Below are 8,224 nucleotides of genomic sequence, written 5' to 3'. Positions count from 1 at the left end.
AATCCGATTGGCAGACCCTAGTCCGTTCTGCGGAGGGAGAGGTGGTGGTGGATGGACAGCTCCGTCCTCGAGCAGGACTCTGCTCCTAGTCGGGCGCACAACAGAGGGCCCAGCTGGGCAACTATTCCCCCCCAAGGCGGAAGGACCTTTAAAGTCAGTGGCGAGACCAGGTCCCCTCAGCCTGGCCGGGGACCCATACCGGGGAGTCACCCAGCACTGCGAACCCAGGTTCTTGCTGGCCCCTGGACTTCCAGTAGGGGGCTCGCGCTCACAGGTTCCATCTGCAGAACTAGGGGTGGTTATGAAGTGGCGAAGAGAGGAAGGGTAGAAAAGGAGCTTGGGAAACAAAGACTACTGGACCACCATCCTGGAGTTCCAGCGCACTGTCCCCTCTTGGTTCAGAGTCCGGGGTGCAGCCACTAATGTCACCTGTCCCAAGGTACAGGTCAGGAAGCAGACAAGGGGCATCTCTGTGTGAGCCTACACGTCTGCACAGATGGGTGGGAGCAGCGTGAGAACACACTGGCGTAGCCTGGAGGGCATCTGGCTGGAAGGGGGTACAGAATGGAGGGATATGCCCAGCCTCCACCATGTCCTGGGGGGAACCAACCAAACCTTGTGTGGAAGGAAGGGGGAAATCATAAAAAACTTTTAGGATTGGGGTAAGTATGTTTAGACTCGCCCTTCTGCAGACTTGATAGATTGTTTCCATAGATGGCCCCAAACTCTCTCCAGTATGCGTACCCTTTGGCAATGTGACTTCGACACAGAGACCTGGATGAGCCTCAGCAGGCTGCAGCTATGTGCAACATAAGGCTAAGAGGGGGTAGAAACTCTATAAGCAGAATGAGCCAATCAGCAGAGAAAAATGGGAAAAGATGTGCAGAGGGCAGCAGAGACCCCCTGAAAGAGAGACCATGCTGCCTTGACAGGGAGCTGCCTCTGGTCCAGACAGCTTCCCAAGTCCCAGGGGAGGCTGGGCAATACTGTCCATCTCTAAAGCCCGGTGAGATTCTCCACATCACTTTAACAAATGCCCCCCAAAAGTTGGTGGCTATTGGTTTTGTCTGACTAGCAACATTTCCCACCCTCTTCTTCTACAGCTGACCCTTGGAAAAGATGGGTTTGAAGTGTGAGAGTCCACTTAAATGCAGACTTTTTCAATAAATATATTGAAATTGAAATATTTCAATAAATACATTGAAATAAATTATTCAATAAATATACATATAGTACCATAAATGTATTTTCTCTTCTTTACGGTTTTCTTAAAACATTTTTTTCTAGCTTACTTTACTGTAAGAATACAGTATATAATACAGATAACATATAAAATCTGTGTTCATCAACTATGTTGTCAGTAAGGATTCCCGTCAACAGTAGGCTGTTAGTAATTAAGTTTTGGGGGAGTCCAAAGGTATATGTGTGTTTTTGAATGCTCAGTGGTCGAGGGGTGGTCAGTGCCTCTAAACCCCACATTGTTCAAAGGTCAGTTGTAGTAACAGGCCCTACCTCCCTGCCTCCCTGGTCACAGGAGTAAGCATGTGAACTAGACCTGACCAATCAGAGAACCTTATTTCCCTGGACACAGCAGTTGAACAAGGAATGAGCCTATGACCTCTGCTGAGCCACTGTCCTGCACTCTTATTTAGGGTTGCTGGGAGATTTGGCTCTTTCTTCTCTGGGGTTATTAATTTGGGGCAATGTGAGCTGGGAACCCATCTTTCCCTGTGGCAGCTGAAAGAATGTGGGAGGAGCCCATCTGGAGTAGGCGGTGAGGTCAAAGAGTTAGAGAAGCAGAAGCAGAGAGGGAGAGAGGGTGTAACATTGAGCCTCTGGATCTAGCAGTGCCCAAATTCCCATTTACAGGAGCCAATAAGCCTCTCTTTTTGCTTGAGCTTGTTTGAATTGGGTTTTGTTCCCTTGAAACCAAAAATCTCGACCAATGTAGTCCTCCTACTCACACTGACATGAGTAAGCCCCTAAGGATCCTGTCTGACTCTAGGTTCAGTTCCTTTAAGAACTTTCCCTAGCTCCCTCTTTGGAAGGATTAGAACTCCATCCTAGACTGTTCTTTCCGCCCTCTTAGTTTTCTGGCCATTGCCTCTGTCTTCTCCACCACCCCCTGACCACTGGCTTGGTGCAGGGATTCCCTGGCTCTCTGCATTGCTGAACTTGGGCCAGTGCTTCCCCTCAGGGTTCAGCTCTTCTACGGGTGGATAAGTTGGGAACACACCCCTCTGTACATGACTCCAGGATCACGGCACTTGAAACTGCTCGTCTGGGCAGCCCTGCCCCAGGATGCCTGGTCCTGTTGGCTGGTCTTTAGCAAGACCTGGGGCAGAAGCTACCTACTCCATGAATACTCCCTTCACCTTTCTCCTGCCTCCCTCCCCCGCCAAAGAAAGCACAATAAGCAGTAGCCTTGATGTTAGAAGACCCGAGTTCAAGTTGCAGTCTTGCCATTCCCCGAGGCTCCATTTCCTTGTCTTTTTTTTTTTTTTTTTTTAAACTGGAGACTTAAAAGTGTGCTTGGCTCAGCTGACAGGGAATCACATGGGAAGCTGTTTGGTAGCTATGATGGACTGTGTCCACATGAGGGGTCAATTGTTTGAGGCTTGGGAGGGTTTCGCACAGAAGGACATCATTGAGACAGAATGGGTGACCCATGGAGAGGTGATGGCTTGTGTACCAGCACAGAAGCATGAGAGATGCCTTAGGGAAATGGAGGGCAATACGGGGTGGCTCAAATGCAGGGTGAAGGACGGGGAGGTGAGGAAGGAATAGGCTTTGGAGGTCAGCACATGGCAGGCAGATCCTGCAGGGCCTTGAGGGACTCTTAAGGAGCTTATCACACTGAAGGAAGAGGGGAGATTTCGGAGAGTTGAAACGGTCAGACTTGCACTTTAGGAAGATCACTCTGGTTCCTTGGGGACCGCTGGATGGCACAGAGGGCAAGCCTGAAAGCAGGAGGCAGACCAACCTGGGTTAGAGGTGATGAAGACCAGGAGGGTAGCTTTCAGGAGATGGTAACCCAGGACCTGGACCTGTGCACCCCAAGTAAGCAGGGAACAAGACTCTCCCCCGCCACCCCCAGTAAGGCTTCAGCTGGGAACAGCAGCCCCAAGTTCTCAGGCTCCTGAGTCACCTCCTGAGGTTTATAGCTGCCCTGAGGCCAGGTCAGCCTCCTTCCTCTGTCCTAATTGCTTCCTGCCAAGGAAGCTGGCCCCCTCCAAGCGTCCTTGGGAAAATTCTTGTTAATGCAATTGAGTGTTTCAGGAGGAAGCAGTCACCTCCAGCTGCCACTGCCCCCAACTCCCTGCAACAAACAGTGCCTCTCTGGCCATTGCGGGGGGGTGGGGGGGGAGTTGGTATTCTAAGAATAACACATCAACACTAACTCCATTCCAGGAGGTCTCAGGGCCTGGGCTGGTCTCCTCGTGGATGGCGGAAGAGGTTACGCACTACACAACACCCTTGACCAGCAGGGCAGGTGGGACTGAAATCCAAGATCTGCTCCATTTGCCAAGCTGTGCACCATGGCATGACAAGGCTGTGTTTATTCAGAAGAAGGGGTATACTTTTCTCATGAGGCCAAAGGTGCCATCCACTGGCCCAGCTGCGTACTTAGGAGGCTGTTTACACCCAGAAGGGGTGTCTTTTCCTAATTTGCACAAAGGGCACCATATGGCCTAATTGTAATCCTGACTCTTGGCCTTTCTCTCCACTCCCCACTATCCACTCGTTTGGGCTCTATGACGCCTTCTACTGGACAGAGGGAGAAACTAAGTCCAATGTTAACCTGCCATTAGCTCCCTTCTGGGGAAACTGCTCTGCCCACAGGCCCACGCATCAGCACCTGGTCTGGCCATTGATGAATGGACCAAGGGCTCCCACCATAAGCCAAGCTCAACCAATCAGATTCTTTTGCTTGAGAACTGGAACTAACTGACGCAGAGGGGAGTTGTCAGCTGCCGGGAAGTCCTGATACAGTTGGAGATGCAGCCACTTTTGCAGGGAAACCAAGTAAGTCTGAAGAGAAACCGAGGAAAAGAACACAGATGCAAATATTGCCAAGGGGAGGAGAGACCCTGAGAGGAGAATGGAGAGGCCCTGTTGCCAGTTCCAGTCCTTTTGAGGCCCAGCCATTCTTGATTTTCCCTCTTCAGGGTCCCTTGTAATCTGCTCACCCCTTTCTTTGAACTAGCTTGAGTGGGTCTCTGTTCCACATAACCGAGTCCTTGCTAGAACAAGGCCCTCAGCCCCAAGGAGGTTACTGAGGTACCCCCCCGTTGAGCTCCCCCCAGGCCTCTTCTCTCCCTGTCCCGTACCCCAGCCCTACCTCAGCTTAGGGAAGAGCAAGAGCCCTCAATAAAGGTCACACCTTTATTCACGGTCAGTGAAAAACACACTATACAGCACAGGGTTGAACAGTGAGGACAGTCACTGCGGCCACAGCCGGGAGCAGCACATGGGGTGGGGATAGGGGGCCGCACAAGAGAATGAGTTGGGATGTCCCCCTCTGCCACCCAGCTCCCCATTTCCCCCAGGCCTCCACACCCCCACTGCCTCCACAAAGCAGGAAGGGCCAAACACCCCGGGAGGCCCAGTCCTGCCCCACCTTCTGGCAAAGGTAAAAGAAAACCTTGAAAATTTCAGAAAGAAAATTCCATATTTTTCTGAGACTTTGAAATTGTAGGATTTGAAGGGTTTTTTTTTTTTTTCAAAAATGATAAAATATGTAAGAAATGTATTCTTTCTTCCACAGTGATCTCTGAAGTCAGAACAAAACCTCACCCAGGGTGGATCTTCAGGAAAATTTGTTGCTTTAGTAAATTTTTGTGTAAAAATATTTACAGTGTCAGCTTACTACCCTGTGTGGAAACCCCAGCTTGTTCTCTCATTCTCTCTTTCCTTTCTCTTCCCTTGCCTCCTTCTCTCTCTCTCTGCAGCAGGATGAACTTCCACCTCTAGAAACAGTCAGTAAATGATTCAGTGCCTTTGCTTATGGGCTTCCTTTTTCTTAACTTTTGATTTAAAGGTAAGTTTTATATCCCTGACTATAGTTCAAAGGACTGGAGCAGCCATCTGAAGTAGACCTTGTTGATGATTTTTAAAGATAAGAAATAAGGGGCTCATCATTAGCCCAAAAGGATGAAGGAGGACAGAATGCAGTTAGGAGGTAGATTCTGGAACCTTTCAATTCAGACTTGCTGCAAGAAGATACAAAACTTTAAAAGGAGAGTTTGAATACATCACTGTTGTCACTGTCTGTATATTTTTGTGTTTCTGCGAGTCATACTTCAATGTCTCCTTACCTTGTGCTCTATGGCAAGTCCCTCATAGCTGGCATAGGATATCGGAGGCCTGCCTCTCTTCTCAAGGCAGAGCCAATACTCTACCACAGAAGCCCCTGAGCACACAGTCCCTGGAACATCCAGGAGCATGTGGGAGCAAGGCCTGGGCTGCCTGTGGCTCTTCCCATCAACAAGATGGTGGTCTCAGTTCCCAGCCTGGCTTTATGTGTTCACACCACTGGGCTGTCTGAGAATCTTTGGCCTAACTGGCAAATATCGCCCATGGGATATGTCCAAAAGCTTGGAATGATCAAACATGCTCTCACGGGTAGGACTTTCCCACCAGCTGGAGAAAAACAAAAACAGTTCTCTTAGGGAGGAATATGGTGGTAAAGATAGTGCAAGATGCTTCCGGGGTGCTGGGTCAGAGGCTTCCCAGGACGACACTGACCTGTTAGCAGAGCTGCCCACAAGCAGACAACAAGATGCTTGAAAATGTTGGAAGTTCAAACAAGCTCCTATTTCTTTTTTGGAAGACCACCACCTCAGAAACTTCTCAGCAGGAAGCTTGTCAAAGACCAAAACTAACTTAGCTTACCCCACAGTCAACTTTGTATGACTCAGTCAGAGAGACAAGGAGGAAGAAACTGAAGGAAGAAACCCTCTTAGAGCCTTGGGTTCGAGTCTTGGCCTGTTTCACCCCCTGACCACGTGCCCTTGCACAAGGGAATCCCCCCTTTCTGTGCCTCACTTCCCAAGACTGGAGAAAGGGAATGAAAAATCTCTATTTCCCCAGGCTGGAGGATAGAATGAGATGGAGTAGATGTCAAGCCTTTGAAAGCCATGAAGTTCTGTGTGATTGTGAGTTAGGTTAGATTCAACGTTTGGGGGATGGGAACCCCACTTTGTAAAAAGCCTCTACTGGAAGTCTCACGGAGCCAGACTGATATCAATGTATCTGTGGTGCTGACTAGTAGCACAAGATACACCTAATGACCAGTGCCTCAGAGTAATGGAACATTCCTTGAGGCATTACTGGATAAAAACCTGCTGGTTACTGCCTGAGGATGTGAATTCCCAGCCTCACCACGTGGCTAGTCATAGGCAGAAGACAAAAAGAGAGTGGCAACTAAGTGGCCTTGCTACCTCCAAGGGCAGCAAGAAGGAAGGTCCAATAGAGTTTGGGGCCAAAGGTCAGCATCCCCAAGAGTTTCCACCTGCAGAGAGGGAAGACAGGTGAGCACTCAGAAGGGGCATGCCTTTCCTCTTTCCCAGAGATACAATCTCCCACCGCTGACTCAGCAATCATTCCCTGTTCCTACCCTGGGCTGACAGCACCTGTGTACTAGACTGTTTTCACCAGCAGCTCAAGAGGAAATCTGTCACTGCACATCAAAGCTAATTTCTGATCACAAGTATAGGTGAAAATAAAGTGAAAGCCTTGAAGAAGCAAGACTGTCTGGCAGTCAAAGCATGCAGCTGTATAGCTCATTGACCCAAAAGCAGAAAGCAGAAAGCAAAGCCAGTACACCTGGAAGATGATGAATTTACCTGGCAGACTGAGGAGTTGGGGTTAGAAAGAGCCTTTCAAATGGAGCATGTCCCCAGCACATTTTTAGGCATTTGGTCCATAAATGCAGTCGGGCAACCTAAACAGTGGCTGGGTGGTCCTCTTCTTCTAGCTCCTTCTGTTTCTGTAGCAGAAAGAACAAGCCCATCCTTGAAACAATACCAAATCCAGAAAGGAACTACCAAGATGTGGAAGATACACTTGTCTCACTCTTAGCAAACCTTGTCTTTTTCTGTTTCCAAAGTCAGCATCCAACCAGAGCTAGGGCATGATAAGAGAGCTGCTCACTGAATTGAAAAAGTCATTAAAAAGGAAGCAGCAGAAGCTGCTGATGGTGACACCTCAGGACTTAGTCTGACAAGAAAAAGTGTTATTTGGTAAGTTTGCTGGTATTTTCCCTCTTTTTTTCTCAGCTCTCCCTCCCCCCACCCACAAAATTAGCATTTTCTATATTCATTTAATCATTTTACAAGAAACCAAGTAATATAAAGTATGTCTTAATATCCTAAACTAATAAAATGACTTTAGCTCTTTTAAAGGGTACTAAAAAAATAAGTATTACATAAATATCAGTGTTTCTTAAACCTTCCACTCACAATGGTTCCTAGACTTCCAAATACTTTTCATTTAATCCCTCTGCAGCTCTGGGTGGAGGTGAACTGAAAGATTTAATGGTTCCTTTCAAACTAACCGGCCTTAGCACACCCTCTGCTCAGTTGTGTGCCACGTTCCCATCTGAGACTCTGACCACTGGAAGTTTGCCTCACTTCCCATATGAGCTTCCAGAGGGCACAGAATGTGTCTTGTAAACTACCATGACCTTAGCACCCAGAGGTGCCTGGCATTGAACAGGTGCTCAACAAACATTAGGTGAAGAAAGGACTGAATGAACGCTCCACAGGCTGGGGCCGGAGGGGCCAGGTAGAGTCGAGGGGGCAGGGCAGAGACCACCTTTAAGGAATTTAGGTCCTCAGCAAAGGACAGACCCACTTTGGCCCTTTAACTGGGATCTGTGAGACCACATCCTGTAAAGTGTAATCCCAGGAAGAACAGAATTTCAAAGCAGACCCGCAGCCCCCCTTCCTCAATCCTGCCTCTTTGGGCAAAAGCCAACCCTCTATGCCCAGTGGATGTTGGTTCTGGGCCAAGACTGGGGGTGGGGCTAGACCATAGAATACCTGAGGATCTGTCTCTTTTCCAGGGTGAGGTGGTCCCTCAAGGATCTCGACTGAGGGGAGCAAGGGCTTGGGCAGAGGGGTGGGTGGGCCAGAAAGTGAGGCTAGAGTACCCCTCCCCCTGAGAGGTCATCAGGTTGGGAGGTGGCCACGCCCCTCCTGGCCAGGGGCCCTGCCCCTCA

This window comes from Mirounga leonina, unplaced genomic scaffold (genome assembly GCF_011800145.1).
Source record: "Mirounga leonina isolate KUSES-001 unplaced genomic scaffold, KU_Mleo_1.0 Mir_173, whole genome shotgun sequence".
NCBI classification, from domain to species: Eukaryota; Metazoa; Chordata; class Mammalia; order Carnivora; family Phocidae; genus Mirounga; species Mirounga leonina.
The sequence above is the reverse complement of the archived record's forward strand: the minus strand, read 5'-3'. Positions refer to the sequence as shown.